Source organism: Lissotriton vulgaris, chromosome 2_1 (genome assembly GCF_964263255.1).
Source record: "Lissotriton vulgaris chromosome 2_1, aLisVul1.2, whole genome shotgun sequence".
In the NCBI taxonomy this organism is placed as follows: domain Eukaryota; kingdom Metazoa; phylum Chordata; class Amphibia; order Caudata; family Salamandridae; genus Lissotriton; species Lissotriton vulgaris.
The window spans coordinates 1,253,403,743-1,253,419,215 of NC_141687.1; positions in this window are offsets into that span (position 1 = coordinate 1,253,403,743).

Consider the following 15,473-nt stretch of genomic DNA (forward strand, 5'->3'; position numbering starts at 1 on the left):
AATTTGATTAGTCTCTCAGCATGAGCCTCTTGGATTGTAGCAAACTTTGGTATTCTGCTATTTCTTGGGAGTCCACTGGGCCTACTACTTATTATTGGCCACATGATTGTGGTTTTACCAGGTCGATGGATACAACTCGGTTTTCCTTTTTACCAGCAAGGGGCGGTAGTACTACTGATCTTGTTCCGTTGATAGCTAAGACAGGTACTGCTTTTCTGTATGAAGGCCCAAATTCTTTCTTTACCGTGATCTTTTCTTTGACCAGATCCCCAATCTTTGGAATCCAGACAGGTCTTGCTGGGACAGGTGGTTTTTCTTCAGTGGATGTCGACTGTTGTTTCAACTTTATGTTACTCAGATTTTTTTTTTCATTTAGATCCTGTAAAACAGCCAAACGATCTTTGATATCAAAGCTTTTTTCTTCTACTACTGAAGTGTGACTATCTAGGTCCTGAATATGCATTCTAGTTCCGAACAGTAGTTCGTATGGAGTGAGACCTTTTAGAGAGTTTCTTGGCAGATTGTTAAGACTACGTTGGACACTTGTTAAATGTTTGACCCACCCATCACCCAAACCTAATACCCTCACCATTATAGATTGCTTTATGTCCCGGTTTTTTCTTTCCACAACCGCATTTCCCTCAGGATGGAAGGGAGAAGAGTACCACAATGCGATGCCCATACTGTTCATGGCCTCTTCGCAAGCTCGAGAGCTAAACGCAGGACCCTGATCAGAATGTAGCATGCCAATTGCGTATGTGCCGATAAAGACTTGCAAATCTTTTATAACAGTTCTGGCGTCAGCCGAGTGCAGTGGTCTACATTTTTAAGTGAATTCAGTCTTAATTATTATGGGTACGCATTACTCCAACTGGATTTCTGCGTTATAGATAGCCTGATGCTATCTAATTGTGGTATCTGGGCTACAGGCTGGACCGGTTCACAACTGCGATCTCTGTTGCAGTCCTCACAATTTTTTGCAAAATAGTAGATATCTATGCTCATTCCCGTCCACCAGTACTCTGATTGTAGGTCCATCAGAGATTTCAGGATTTCTTGGTGCCTCAGACCCGACCCCATATGTGCTTCTTGTAGTAAGAAGATTCTCCTGTTCGTGTTTGGAATTACCCTATCCCCCACTCCAGGGATTCGAGCAAACGGAACAGAGTTTGCATCAATTATGTATGTATTACTGAGTGGATAGTTGAGAGGTAATGCTGAATAATCGCCTTTTAATGAGGCTTTTACCGCTAGCATGGTTTCCCCATCTATGTGTTTTTCTGAACGCTTTTTAGTGGCTACGGAAGCCGGGCGAGCCGCTTCAGCTATGGCTGTGTTAGCCAATGAATTCCCTGCAACGTGAACGCCATCACGCCGATGACTCAATGCGTGTATCACGTGAGTCTTTCGTAGTTCTTTCTGTAAAAGAACTACCTGTTCCCAAAGCCTTTTATGCATTATTGTGGCACCTGTGTCATCTTTGTAACCGTTTTTGATCCATGTCTGCATGTCACTGTTATAGGATTTGACGCAAAAATACGAATCGCACACTATTAGAGTGGGGAATTCGCGATCAACATTTTCAAGCGCCATCTTTAAGGTTCTGTTTTCAGCTCGTTCAGCTGAACAGTTTCTGATTGATTCAGTTTTGGTAATCATCGGTCTGAATTTACCAGAGCGCCAGCGACCTTTAACAATCGCGCACGCTGCTTTGTATGATTTTTCCACTACATTGTAGTGTGGTGCAAATCTGTCCATGTAGATTACACAAGTGTACTTTTTTAGAGGCAGAATTTCAGCTGGCAGAGGATATCCGCGTTCATATACTAGATCATCTAGTTTTTTCAGTTTGGGGTCAAAATAGTATTTAACGTCTTACGTAGCAAAAGAAGTTTCCCATTCTATCCATTCTGGATCGAATACTCCTTTAACCAGGTTACGAGGACTTGTTAACGCCTTAAGGGCTGATTCTGCTGAAAAAACAGATATTCTTCTGCATTGGGCTAGGGCTCTTTCTTTAGCTACAGCAGTTCTGACTGCAGTTAGAATTTTCTCTGTGGAGCTGAATTTCATTTCAGCTTCAGTGTACAAATGTGATTTGTAAGCTATAGGTACCGTTTCTCTCACATTAGAGGTCAGGTATGTGAATCTGCATCTTCCTGGGATGACTCGGATTACAAGCTTGCGTGTGTTCTCACGCGTTTGCAATTTTGTTTTAGTTAGCATGTCTGTTTGTAGTGATCTCAAAATTTCTGTGTGTTTCTGAGTCCAATTGGTTTGTTTGAAATCTGGTTTTATTAATTCATAGAGAGGTTTAACCCTCTCAGCATAATTTAGAATGTATGTTCTTCCGAAATTCAGGAAACCTAGAAGTCTTTGTAAATTCTTTAAGAAATTGTCTGCCAGGCTTTTGCCTTCACTTGATAATTTATAACCTAAAAATAGGACAGTTAGATGGCAATTAGTGACTTTTTAAAGTTGAATTTGTAACCCTCTGAGGCGAGTCCAAGTATTATGGTGTTCACCCTTTTTAAGTGAGTCTCCAAGTCATCGTCTGTGAGATAGATGTCATCGACATATGATAATGCTTCATCATCATATATTTGTAGTAACTCTGTTCTCCTTGCTGAGAATAATCCTGGGCTATACTTGAATCCCTGTGGGAGTCGGCAAAATTGTTTTTGCGACCCAAATATTGAGAAAGCGGTCAAATACCTGCTTTCTGGTGAAATGTTTTGACAGAAGAATCCATTAGAGATGTCTAATGTTGTTTTATATTTTTTGCGCACAATGTAATTCATTAGTGCTGCACTATGTGAGTTTTGTACTGCAAATGTTTTACAACAGGAGTTAAGGTGTCTGTAGTCCAAAACTAGATGATAAGAATCATCTGGCTTGGAGACAGGAAACAAAGGATTGTTCATTTGAGAGGTGCATGTTTCGATCACCCCTTGGTACTCAAGTTGATCTAAGATTTCCCTGACTTGTTTTTTAGCTTCTTGTTTAACTGGGTACTGTCTTTGTGCAGTGGCTGATTTTTTAACTGGATCTTGTGGTGAGGTGAGTCCTCATCCCATCCTACATGATTTTTGTACAAAGCAGGAGCTTGGGCTACTGCCCATTTTCTTGCATAAGTATATTTTTTATGAATTGGGATATGATTCGAGAAGGCAGGCATAATCATTTCTTCGCCATGATGGTACTCCCTGACAAACTCTGGTGACCAGTCTTTCTCAGCTAACAGAATGTCATAGCCTTTTGAAAGTTTTTCCCAAAAAATACTTTTTATTTTCCTGGTTTTATCTCCCTCTATACGTAATGTTATTTCATATAGCTTATGGGGCACACTAACTCGTGTGTCTGCAGTTTCCACTTGAATGTATTCATTCGTGTCCACTGTCTCCAGAAGATTCATCAGGGTCTTGTGAGCTATGGTCCCTTCTGCTCCGCTGTCTAGCATTGTCTGTGCCCACTCTCCGTTTTTCAGCTGTGTCTTCAGTATCCTCGACATGTTTAATCTTAATACTTGCTACCTTCTTTCTGGGAAATTGTAATTTTTTACTTTGATGAGCAGGTTCCTTGTCTTTGGACTTGGCGTGCTCTTCTCTGTGTTCTGACCGTCCTCTTCTTTCCGATTTCTATGAGGAAGATCGAGAAGGATTCAGTGAGAATGATCTAGAGGGACATGTATCAACATCTTGATATCTGTCTGGTTTTCTTATTTTATCCCTATCTCTAAGGTTGTATCTTTTTTCAGAGGGTTCCCTTTGGGGAGACTTGTCTTCTCGGCCTGGAGATCTCTCTCTACGCTGAGGAGACCTTCCTCTGGACTGGAAACGTTTTTCCCTGGGAATGGTTTGTTTATTACTTTCCCAACTCTTTTTGGGAGTTTTTAAATTATTTTTAATAAATGTTTTTTCAGGATTTTCAGTTAGTTGGGGTTTTATCGGTTTCCCACCCACACTATCTCTTCCTAGCTCTTCATAGGATTTTTCTATAATTCTGGCAAGTTCCAATGGTTGGGCTGTTATATCTGTTTCCTTCAGTTTCTGGCGGATCGCCACAGATGCTGCTTCACATTTTATGTTGGCTAATAATATAGCTGAGACCAGCTTGAAGTCTTTTAGTAATTTCATACCCAGAGTTAAAGCTGGTTCTGGACCATATTCGTTTTGAATCTGTCTTAGTACATCTGGTATTACCGCCATAGACGGGACACCATGTGTTTTTGTGTATATGGAAGCAAAGTCTGTGCCCCAAGTGTCACAGTCCTCCATATGTGGTGCGATCCCCATTGGAAGACAGATAGTCAGAATTCTGTGTTTATCAGTAGGCATAGTATCAGGAAATACTGCCTCTACTTGAGTAATTTTCTGTGCTAACCAGAATGGAATTTGTTCCCGTTTTATGGGTACTTTACCAAGACATGACTGTATGTTCTGTGGTGTGATTTTGTTTATGGTCCCCTGGTGAGGGGTCTGCTGTGGAATGTTAACTGTCGGTTGGACTATTGAGGTCCGCATGACATATTGGACTAATTGTCTATGTATTTTAATTAAGAGTTTTAGTTGAGCTAAAAGTTCAGGAACTGACATTTTATCAATGTCTGGATGTGGTGTGCAGCTGGCTAGAACCAGCCACGTTGCTCCTGATCTACCTAGTGGACCGAGGTTGGTGATGTGATTATTATGTTTTAGGGCGCCTTTAAAGCAGAGCAGGTGCTCTTGGTATTTTAGTGGAATCTCAACCTCCTCGAAAGGAGTGTATTCATCCGGAGGTTCCTCTATTTTGTAATAGTGGAAGTCTTTTGTCGTAGCGTATGCTGCTTGAAAGTGTATCCTTGAATAGAATACCTCTGTCTGCCGATATTCGTGTGCCTCTATCACGAATATGACTGTACCACCTCGCGGTGTCAGGCCATTTTCTATAAGTTTTAGAGTTATAGTTCTTCTTAGATTGACCGGAATGAGTATAGCATTTGGTTTGGTTTCATGAAGACTTGTGTCTTCCTCTAAGAGTTGAGCTGCTATTCTTAATCGCTCCCTTTCTTCGTCACTTACTGTCATTTTAACTGACTGAAAGTTTTCTGTTGCAGATCGAGTTTCAAGGAAACAAAGATTAGGTGCACAATATTTTGGAACACTGTATCCTTCAACGTTGATCAAAACCAGAAACTAATACATAGGATTCTCATCCTACTAAGTTTCAGCGGATATTAACCTTTCACCCACTCTAGACGTCTATTGGAGTTTTTACGGGAAAAGGGTTCTGTGTGAAAAAGCACGACTGAGTTACTCTATTGTCTTGCGTTAGATTATCGCCTTACCAAACGTTGGGCGTCATGTAGTGTAGTTCCTATTTTCCCAATAGGCTCTGCGCATTGGAATAACATAAACAGCAGTGTAGACGTAGGACTGAGGTCATCTAGGTCTCTACTGACAATGTTAAACTTAATTTAGGTTTGCGCCAGCGAGCTCAGAGGTCACTGGAAACTTTCTTAAATGAAGAGGAATGGATAAACTTCACTGGCTCAGACAAGAAGGGATTCAGGTTCCGACAACTGCATAAACATGACAACTTTACTCCCTCAGAATAAGAGTATATCTCTAGAGTCGTTTGAAAGCAAGAGACAGATATTTCACTCAGTCAGCACTGCATACTTAGTTTCCCCAGAATGCAGAGAAATAGAGAGACGGGCGATTTCAATAAAAGGGGTTATTTATTGAGCATTTTTCCTTCTCATGCAGGAGAAATGAATTGCCACAATTGCAATACTTAAAGTAAAGTAAAGTGCGTACAGTAAAAGTAGTATTATGAAATAATACTGTAAAAGCATTGATACGGTTTCTTAGCCATATGATACTTTAAAATGGATAAAATATATACATACAGAAATATATTGATTAAAAGGCTCAACTGGTGCTTCTAACTACGCCTACCCCGGTGTACCTGACCTAAGCCTAATACGTGGGAAGGGACAAGTAAGTAGCGATGTTAAGTTAAGTTGGTTAAGATAATTTTGCCAAGAATCTGCATCAAGAATTCTCCTAAGGGTTTAGTCAGCTCCGTACCTTGGTAATAGAATGTGGGAGGTCTGGTATCTCTTTCCTCAGGACTCGATATCCCAGCAACCATCAAGGGTAGGCTGGAAACACCGGAGCTAGATTTTCTCGGCTGGAGAAAAAGACAGCGCCTCTCTCAGTGCGTCAAACAGGAGGGGTGGCTTCCGCAGGCACTCGCATCAGCTGGGATCTCGGGCAAGTAGATGGCCGCTCTGCTCCAAACCACTGTGTGTTTGCTTAAGGCAACTGTTGGTATTTTATACCTGAATGGTGCCGGGTTTGACGTAAGGTTGGACATAATACATCACCAAGAACTAACAGTTCTTGCAGGACTTAAGGAGTTCTTGTTCAAATCAAAACAAAAGCAGGGGGAGGTTTCCCGGGCTGCTGGAGGCTTGGTTTGTTTAAAGAATGCGTTGTGCTTTCTAGGAGTCGATGGGAGTAGCCGTGCTGTGCTTTGGATTGCATGGGCTACTACTGAATATGAATCTGATTCTTATGCCTTTGTCAGGACATTATTGATTATAACCTCACAAGGGCATAAATCGGGAATATCGAATTAGGGTCCTAGATAAAAACACGACAAGAGGAGGAGAGTGAACAGGCTAGAAGCATGTCAGGAAAAAGGAAAATGAGAGAAGGTTTTCAGCGACACAAAAAGAGGGTGTCCTTAGCGGCACACATGAGAATCAGGACGGACCTGAAAATGATAATTCATTCAGTTTGTTTTAGACAATTTAGATACTGATGTTTGGGATCTGCATTATGATAAGGAGAAAAACAGCAGGAAAGAGAAAGGTTTGGTAAAAGACCCTCAGGGTACTGATATGTTCAGTCCAGATTTATTTAGGAACCCAAGAAGCGCAGACTGGTGGCCACATGCGCATGTGGCGGAGTTTATAGGCATGTGGATAAAAAAGCCTTTGGAGAAGGAAGCTTTATCTGTGATAAGGGTAGACTGCTCTTGCCCAGTATTAGATAAAAAGGCTTGTGCAACCCCAGATCTAGATCCGGATCTGATTCTTTTTTTATTCAAGATGGGTTGTGATCCCAGGTAGGGATTAGAAAGGGCGCTTAAAGAGTGCCAGGATCGATTGTTAGATGTTATTTGTCCTCTTGCTAGGATTTTGGACACAGCTGAAGAGGCCAACCCAAATTCAGTCTCTGGATACAGAACTTCTAAGAGGTTGGTCTAAAAGAGTATTATATTTCCTTGGAAATGCAAATGCGCCGATTACGGGGGAAAGACAGAAAGCAGTCCTCATGCGCATCAGCCCTAAATTGGGGGATTTTGCTAGAAAGGAACCTAGTGAGGATCCAAAGGGATATTTATTTGGTGAAGGACTAGTGAAGGGAGTGAAAAATGTGTCCACCTTCACTAGCCTTGATAAGGCTCAGAGTTCGCTTGGGAAAGTTTTGGGGGGGGCGTGTTTTTGACAGGGTTGGAGGAAGGAGATGTTTCTCCAGCTGATTTAACACAAGGTCCCAATATCAATCATTTGGAAGGCCTTCGTTTAGAGGGTTCCAGTCAGCAATTGGGTTTCATCCTCAAAGAGGAAGAGGTGTCAGAGGACCTCATCACTGAGGAAAGGCTTGTTTCGGCCAAGGAAATCAAAGTAGGTATGAGGATGATTTCTGTTTTTTACCCCAGGAAAGGTATTGGGGAGATTAAGATTGCTGCTTTTTCTTGCTTGTGAGTTGCGAGATGCGACATAGCACAACCTTATTTCGCACACTCTTAAAAAATGACCTGATTCCTTTTCCACCTTGGAGGCACATGCACACAAATGCGTAACAATCTGCCCTCCCTACGCCCATTGGCTACCATGTCTCGGGTGAGGAAATGCTTTATTTGTACTCACCCTCAACCTCCTGTCTGCACACCAGTGGCATCAAGCTTCATGGTTCTCCAAAGGTTTGTGTTGTTTGTGTACCGGATGGGGCTCCGTGAGCGCAAGAGCGATGAGAGCCTTCAGTGTCCCTGAGGCAGCAGGATGAATAAAGAACTCGACCTGAACACAACAAACAAACAAAAATAAGGCATGGCATGCTCCACGTGCCTTCCCAGAAGACGGAAGCTTGGCGCCATGCGTCTAGCTGCGCACTCTGCCTCGCTGATAGACAGAGACACCGACAACCTGAACCTACATGCATAGGAAAAAGGCAGCTAAAGTGCTGCATGCTATCGGAGCCAAACTGAAGACAGGGTACCGAGTACTACGAACCTTTGGCTCGCTGGCTGCTGCAGAAGTAGGTGAGTTGCTGCGAGGGTTCAGGGGGACTAGCGTGGGCATGGGCATCCGCAGAAATTTTTCCAGGGAGGGGCTAACCTGGCAAATGAAGGGGCGTGGCCAATGTTAATCAATAGGGGTGGGGCTAAAATGGCAGACAATCAGGATCGGGTAATGCTCAGGCCAAGCTGAGAAAAAAAACTGTTGAATTCTGCATTTGAAACTGGACAACAATTAGAGCACACATATGAACCCTAATATTACCCCCCTGGCCCCTTAAAACTCATACATTCCCTGATCCCTAAAATTAGCCTCCTGGCACTCCAAAACCCATACCTGCCCTGAACCCTAAAATGTCCCCCCCTCGCAACCCAGAACACATACCCACCCTGACCCATAAAATTACCCCCATGGTACCCCAAAATCCATACCCACCCTGAACCCTAAAATTACCAATGCCCCCTAAAACTCATACCCGCCCTGAACCCTAACATTTACCCTGGCACCCCAAAACCCATACCCACCCTGACCCCTAAAATTGCCCCCCTGGCACCCCAAAACCCATACCTTCCCTGAACCCTAAAATGTCCCCCCCCCCTCGCAACCCAGAACACATACCCACCCTGACCCGTAAAATTACCCCCCTGGTACCACAAAACCCATACCCACCCTGAACCCTAAAATTACCCCACTGGCATCCCAAAAGCTGAACTTTATGGGGCAGATTTACAAGCCCCTTGCGCCACTTTTGCGTCACTTATAACATGGGAAAAGTGACGCAAAATTGGGCCAAGGGACTTGTAAATCTGCCCCTTCAAGCTTACACTACATTTGCATATTCGGAGGGGACTTTCCTCCTTGACGTTTCCATGCATGTAAGAACTGCTGCCTGCTCTTCTGATAATATTCAATGGAGTCAGGCTGATCAACAGCACTGTGGTCCTGGCATCCAGCCCATCCCGAAGGTCTCACTTTCTAGTTAGGTGTGGGTCAAATGTCTCCTGGATTCTCCTTGCCTGGGCCTCCTCTGCTTCTTCGTTGGTGCCCTTGAATGCAAAAAGAGACAGATCCATGGCACTGTTCACCATTTATCTGGTGAGCAGCGCTGTGGATGTGTATTCCATACAAGTGCACAGACAGCAGGGAGAAAGGGATGGCCAGTGCAGGTGATGCTTTTCCTTTGTAAAGTCATTCCTGCTGGCGTCATAGCCCAGGGTTTGCTGTCTGTGCACTTGTATGGAATACACATCTATACAAGTGCACAGGCAGCAAACCCTGGGCTATGACGCCTGCAGAAATTTCTATACAAAAGAAAAACGTTACTTGCACTGGCCATCCCTTTCTCCCTGCTGTACACATCTTCCCACTCACACCCCATAACGAGGCACCTAGAAGTGGTGATTTGTCATTCTGAGGGGTGTGAATGTTATAAGAATGTGTGTGCCTGGCTGAGACAGCTTCCTGGCACACCACACACACACAGCCGCACCCAAGTACTTCACACAGGTCTTTAAAATACCATTTACTTGGTATTGAGGCTTTGTTGTGTTTTCACCCATACTTAGAGCCCCTGCATCTCCACTCTGCACAAGGCTTTGGCTGGATGAATTAGCCCCCCTCCCGAAATTTCAGGAAGACGAGTTGTCATGAGGTTTAAAAGAGGGGCGAACGAGGGATTGAAGGCGCTGAGTGGTAACCGTGATGGGGCAGACATATAATGCAGTTTCCTTTTCAAATGGGTTTATAGTACAAATCTACTTTGACAGACTCGCAGACAGCAAATGCTGCTACCTTTCCATGGCGTCTGAAAGTTTTTTTCTGGATGTTGGGTCGATGAGCTAATCTGGTTCTTTTCTTCTTTCATGTGATGGTGATGAGTGGGTTGCAGGGCGCCTGCACTTGTCACCTCTGTCATTGGTAGCCCCCTGCTTCCATCTGAACACCAAGGATCACCCCCCCTCCCAACCACTGGCACCTGGAGGGGTCGCCGTGATGTCTAGGGTGACCAACTGGCATGGGTGCAAATTCAGGACAGTGAGTGTAAAAATTCAGGACAAAGGGTTAAAATTTGTGACAAAAATTCAGGACAGGAGGTCAAATTTCAGGACAAAAGGTAAGGTTTACAGACACATCATAGAAGGTTGCGCAATAGTATATAACTAAGCAAATAGACAACCAATAAAGTACAAGTGAAAATAAGTTTATATTAGGTTGAGACAATTGTGCACTTCATGGTTTGTCAGTATACACACAGCTTTAAGCAAATATGCAGGTCTTTTTGTGGTAACAAAACTGCCCCCACCTTTCCAGCTCCCAGAGAAAACGCCTGATGCCCGGTCCAGCCAGTCTGGCCTTGATACCACCCTCCAATGGCGCCCCTCATCTTCACATAGACCCTCTCTCATGTGTATTTAATTTCTTCTATAGTGCTACTCATCCCAAGTACGTGGGGCAGAGCTTTGGAGAGCGTTACAACACACACATATTATATAGAGACAATCACTCATATAAATGGGAAAGTCAATGTATAGGAAATGTTGCTTAAAATAATGGGGCTTACATTGTGTAATCATACTTTCATCCATCATTCAGTCTTTCACCATTCATTCTGTCCTTCCATCTGTGTGCCCATCCATGTCCATATTCCTCCATTTACAAACCTATCCATCACATTTCCTTCCATCTATCATTTCACTCAACCATCCCTCAATCCACCCTTTCACTCATCCATCATCCATCCATCCACCATTTCACCCTATCCATCCGTACACTAATCCATCCACTCTTCCACCCATCCATCCATTAACTCATCCATCCAGCCATTCACCCGTTCAGTCATCCATTTACCCATCCCCCTTCCTCTTTCAATTCCCCTTTCACTTAGCCATCCATCCTTCCATCCACCCACCCATCCATCTACTCATCCACTCGTGAATCCATCCATTGAACCTATCATTCATCCATCCTTTCACTCATCCACCCACCCTTTCACTCCTTCACTCATCTACCCATCCTTTTGTCCATCTACCCGCCCTTTCACTCACTCATCCAGCCTTACATCCACCCTTTCACTCATCCGTCCATCCATTCACCCTTTCACTTATCAATTCATCAATCCACCCTTTCACTTATCAATTCATCAATCCATCCATCATTTCACTCATCCATCCACCCATTCACTCGCCCATCATCCACCTTTTCACTCATCCATCCATCCATCCATTATTTCACTCATCTATTCAGGCATCTAGCCACCCATCCCTTGACTTACTTACTCACTCACCTTTTCACATTATTTATGAGACCCATCAAGAACTCCACCCTCGCTGTAGTTCCTAAAGCAAGGGGTGGGGTGGAGCAGGGTTCACTACGCCCCTGCACATAGGCAATCTGAAAAAGTGGAAGGCATGAGTCATGCATGATACACAATGCCTTGACGTGGGGCGACTGTGACAAGGTGTTGTTTCCTGAGCTTTAAGTGGGATGAAAAAACTAGGGGGGTCTCTCCAAAAGAGTGTTTGATGTAATAAAATGCGTGGCTTAAAACACATAAGCTAAACATCTGTGCTTAATATAATGTGCCGCCGGACTGGTATTTTGCTGGATGCAGTTGCTTCTGTCATTGCATCCAGATACATAATACAACAAGTAAGGTTACACTTAGAACAAGTAACGTTACACCTACAACAAGCCAGAACTATTGGCTTTGTCAATGGTTGTTAGTTGCATAAAATAAAAAAGCAGCAACCATGGCTGCTTTACAATAACTATAATCCTTTCCTTTCAACGCCTTCCTTTGGCTAACTGGATTCTCACCTAGCAGCAGCATGGGCGTGTTTGCACTTCTATGTGACATAATGTCCTGCCCTGGACGGAGACTGGAGGAGGCCACCACATGCTGTGCCAGCCCAGACTGACCCATTGTCATTTTGTATGTGGCAATCAGACCCACACAGAATGAAAATTGGGCGGGGCTGCTCTTGTACTCAGAAGAGTGCGAGGCGGCCCCATCAGGGAGCTGAGGCCTTTTGCAGGGGAACAGCTCTGTTCCCTGCAGGCGCCGGCGTCAGGCCTCCCTCCTGGATGCATTGGGGCACATGGGCGTGCGCAGGAGGTGGGGGGGGGGCAAGGAGAGGCACTCCAAGGGAGGCAAGCGCCCCTCCTTACCCCCCCTGCGGACGCCCATGGGCGTGGGAGATGGGTGCACATTTAGCATTATTGTTAGTAGATAACGACAATGAAAAACTTGAATCATTAAATCTGTAAGGGTTTGCTTTTGTGGCACTTTGAAGGGGACCTAAATGATACAAATACTTGGGCTTCAGAAAGGTTTGAAATAACTTAGTCTTATTATGCCATGTTTATTATATGTTAAAACTAACCCTCCAGTGTATGTGCCAGCCAACTGTCTGTGCTAGCAAAACATGATCCTTTGTATATGCTTGCCTGCTTGCATAAATTATGTATGCATGTTACATATGTGGGAGTTTGTGTGGTGGGACATCGCAGGCTGATTGATGTGAATTGAAATACCTGGTATGCTAATCGCATATTTTCAATGCTTCACTTTGGTTTCAGTATAATATATTTGAACTCGCAGCTCCATCTAGTGACTTCTTCACTGTACATGTTTCTACTTATTTTCAATCAACTGAAATATTATTGCCAGCGCTTAATGACAATGTTTACAGGTGTCTAGCAATACTCCGCTTGCTCACGGAACTCCGCGACATTTGGCTGAATTTTTCTGTAACTCCGTGTAATTCGGCAGAGTTAAACTCTGCGAGCTTCGCCCTCCCCCGTTATTTATCATTTTTTTTGCCTTCCATTTAGCCTGGGGTCGTCACCTTGGTGTTTTGCAAAAGTGTTAAGACCAGTGGCATTGTATGTCAGGGAGAGAGGAGTTCGTTTTTTACACTAGGTTTGATCCCATGGATGTTTAAAGGAGTATGAGGGTAGAATGGCTGAATTCAGAAAGGAAGGAGTAAACCAAATATTAATTTCGTATGTAAGGTTGTTTAATCCAGTGAGAGCTGCGACTATTGTTTGTCGGGTGAGATGGTGTATGCTAGAATCTGGAGTGGATATGTTGAAGTTTGGAGCACATTCAAAAGAGAGGCGATGCAAGTAAGAGGTCACCTTGAATACATTCTGAAGGTGGCAGACTGGTCTAATGCAGGTGTATTTGCTAGATTTTATCTTAACCCTAGAGAACAGGTTACAGCAGTGAACATGCATAACGCTAGTCTCCAGTCTTGACATGAAATGTATATTCTCCTAGTTTAAATGATCAGAGAATCTGGATTTCATTAAAGACACAGAGGCTAGCATTATCCCTCCCTCCTTTCCCAGGTATGTTGAAAAAGGGAGGGTTAAGGCTTGGTATTGAACATGGTGAGTCATTTTAGATTTATAAAAACTTGCAGGATTCATTCGATGTTACGCTGTGTTTTTTCATAGAAAATCCTTAGAGATGGAAGACGGAAGCGGAAAAGAGGAGTATAGAAGAAAGGCTAAACTTGTTTTTCCGTTTTACTTTGGTTGAAGTTCAAGAAGATCCTTGGAGCAGCTAAAAGAGGAAGATGGCTGCTGTGTTCTGGTTTATATGGACTGTCGTAGAGTTCTCATTCTGGAATTTTAGGTGTGCTTAAGATATGCTTCTAAGTGCTTCAGTTTGGAATGGCAATAAAAGCTGCTAATAAAATGTAATATACAAGTCAAGTCAAGTTTAATGTTTACAATTATTAAAAATTATTACAAAAATACATATAAGAACCATTGTTAAAACCAATAAATACTGTGCTTAACCTTTAACAAGTTTGATTAAGTGGACCATATAATTAAAAACGATCTTTATTGTTTCATTTCAAATGTATACTTCTGTGCGTGGATAAAAGTTCTCAAGTATGCAATTTCTCTTCACATGACTCCCCTGTTTCCGCTTGCTGTAAGAGAGATTGTACCTTCCTCATGTATTTAACCCCCATACAAGGCAACATAGGGGACGATCCATCTAGCCATCGAATTACAGCTTGCCTGCATGTTCGAATGTTCAGTTTGTTAAAAATGTTTTTTAAGAACCGTTTCCTTAATTCCATGAGAGCTGGGCAAGCACATAGCAGGTGAGTTAATGTTTCATTTTGATACCCGCATAGGCGGCAAGAAGGGTCCGTGTGACTAGCTATCCAGGATGGTAACAGGTCATTTGAAAACTGTAGACCCAGGCGATATTCTATGTATCTTTATTTTATAGGCATATTGAAATGGCTATCTAAGTAAGGCTGTGGTTTTATCCCGGAATAAGAGTTTATCACTGTCCACCCGTGTCGTCGTTTTGCAATACTTGATTTCTGGATGTTCACCTCTTCTTTTTTTGTTTTTTCTGTAATTGTATTTTTTAAGAGGGGGAATGGATATTTATTCCGTTGGTGACACCTCTGCTCTATGCCCCATGCTTCAAAGGACATGCTCGTTGCGAGTATTCTGTCCACTATGGTCTTAGATGACCAGGTTGTTAGTGACTCTTCTACCTCTGGATTGTTTTTGGTATGTTTGAATTCTGCAGACAGAAGATCTTGAGATGATATATCGTCCAGTTCTGGGATTTCTCTAAGCAGGCGCATTATGTTTCCTCTGTTTAAAAAGTCTTGTCCCCCTGTTGTCTGATATTCTGGTATGAATGACAGCTTTTCGGTAGTTTCTCCTTGAATTTGGGGTGACAATTTTAATTCTTTTTCTTCTTGCCATTGTGTGTCTTTTGTTTTGTCGCCCTTCCCATTTGTTGTAATTCCTAGCATCTGAGTGTTTGTAGTTCTTTTTCCAGTAGCTTCTGCTATCCTTTGTGGATGGGCTGTGGGTCCATTATCTTTGTTTTTTAATTATCCTCAGCTTTGTCATTAATTATATGTTTAATTATCTGTATACACTCTGTGTGTGGGTCTGTTTGTTGAAGACTGCAGGTTCGTCCTTGATAATTTGAATTTACTTTTATCGGCGTTCTTATCTTTTCTTTTTCGTCGACCTTTGTTGTGAATTGCCTTTTGCTGGTTTTGTCGCTTGCATTTTGTTTTATAACCTCGTTATTCGGGGCGTTTTGGGTTTGCGTGTCTCGTTTTACTATCTTGACCTCAGGCATTTGTGTCTGGTCCATCTGATGAATCATAACTACCCAATTCGCACC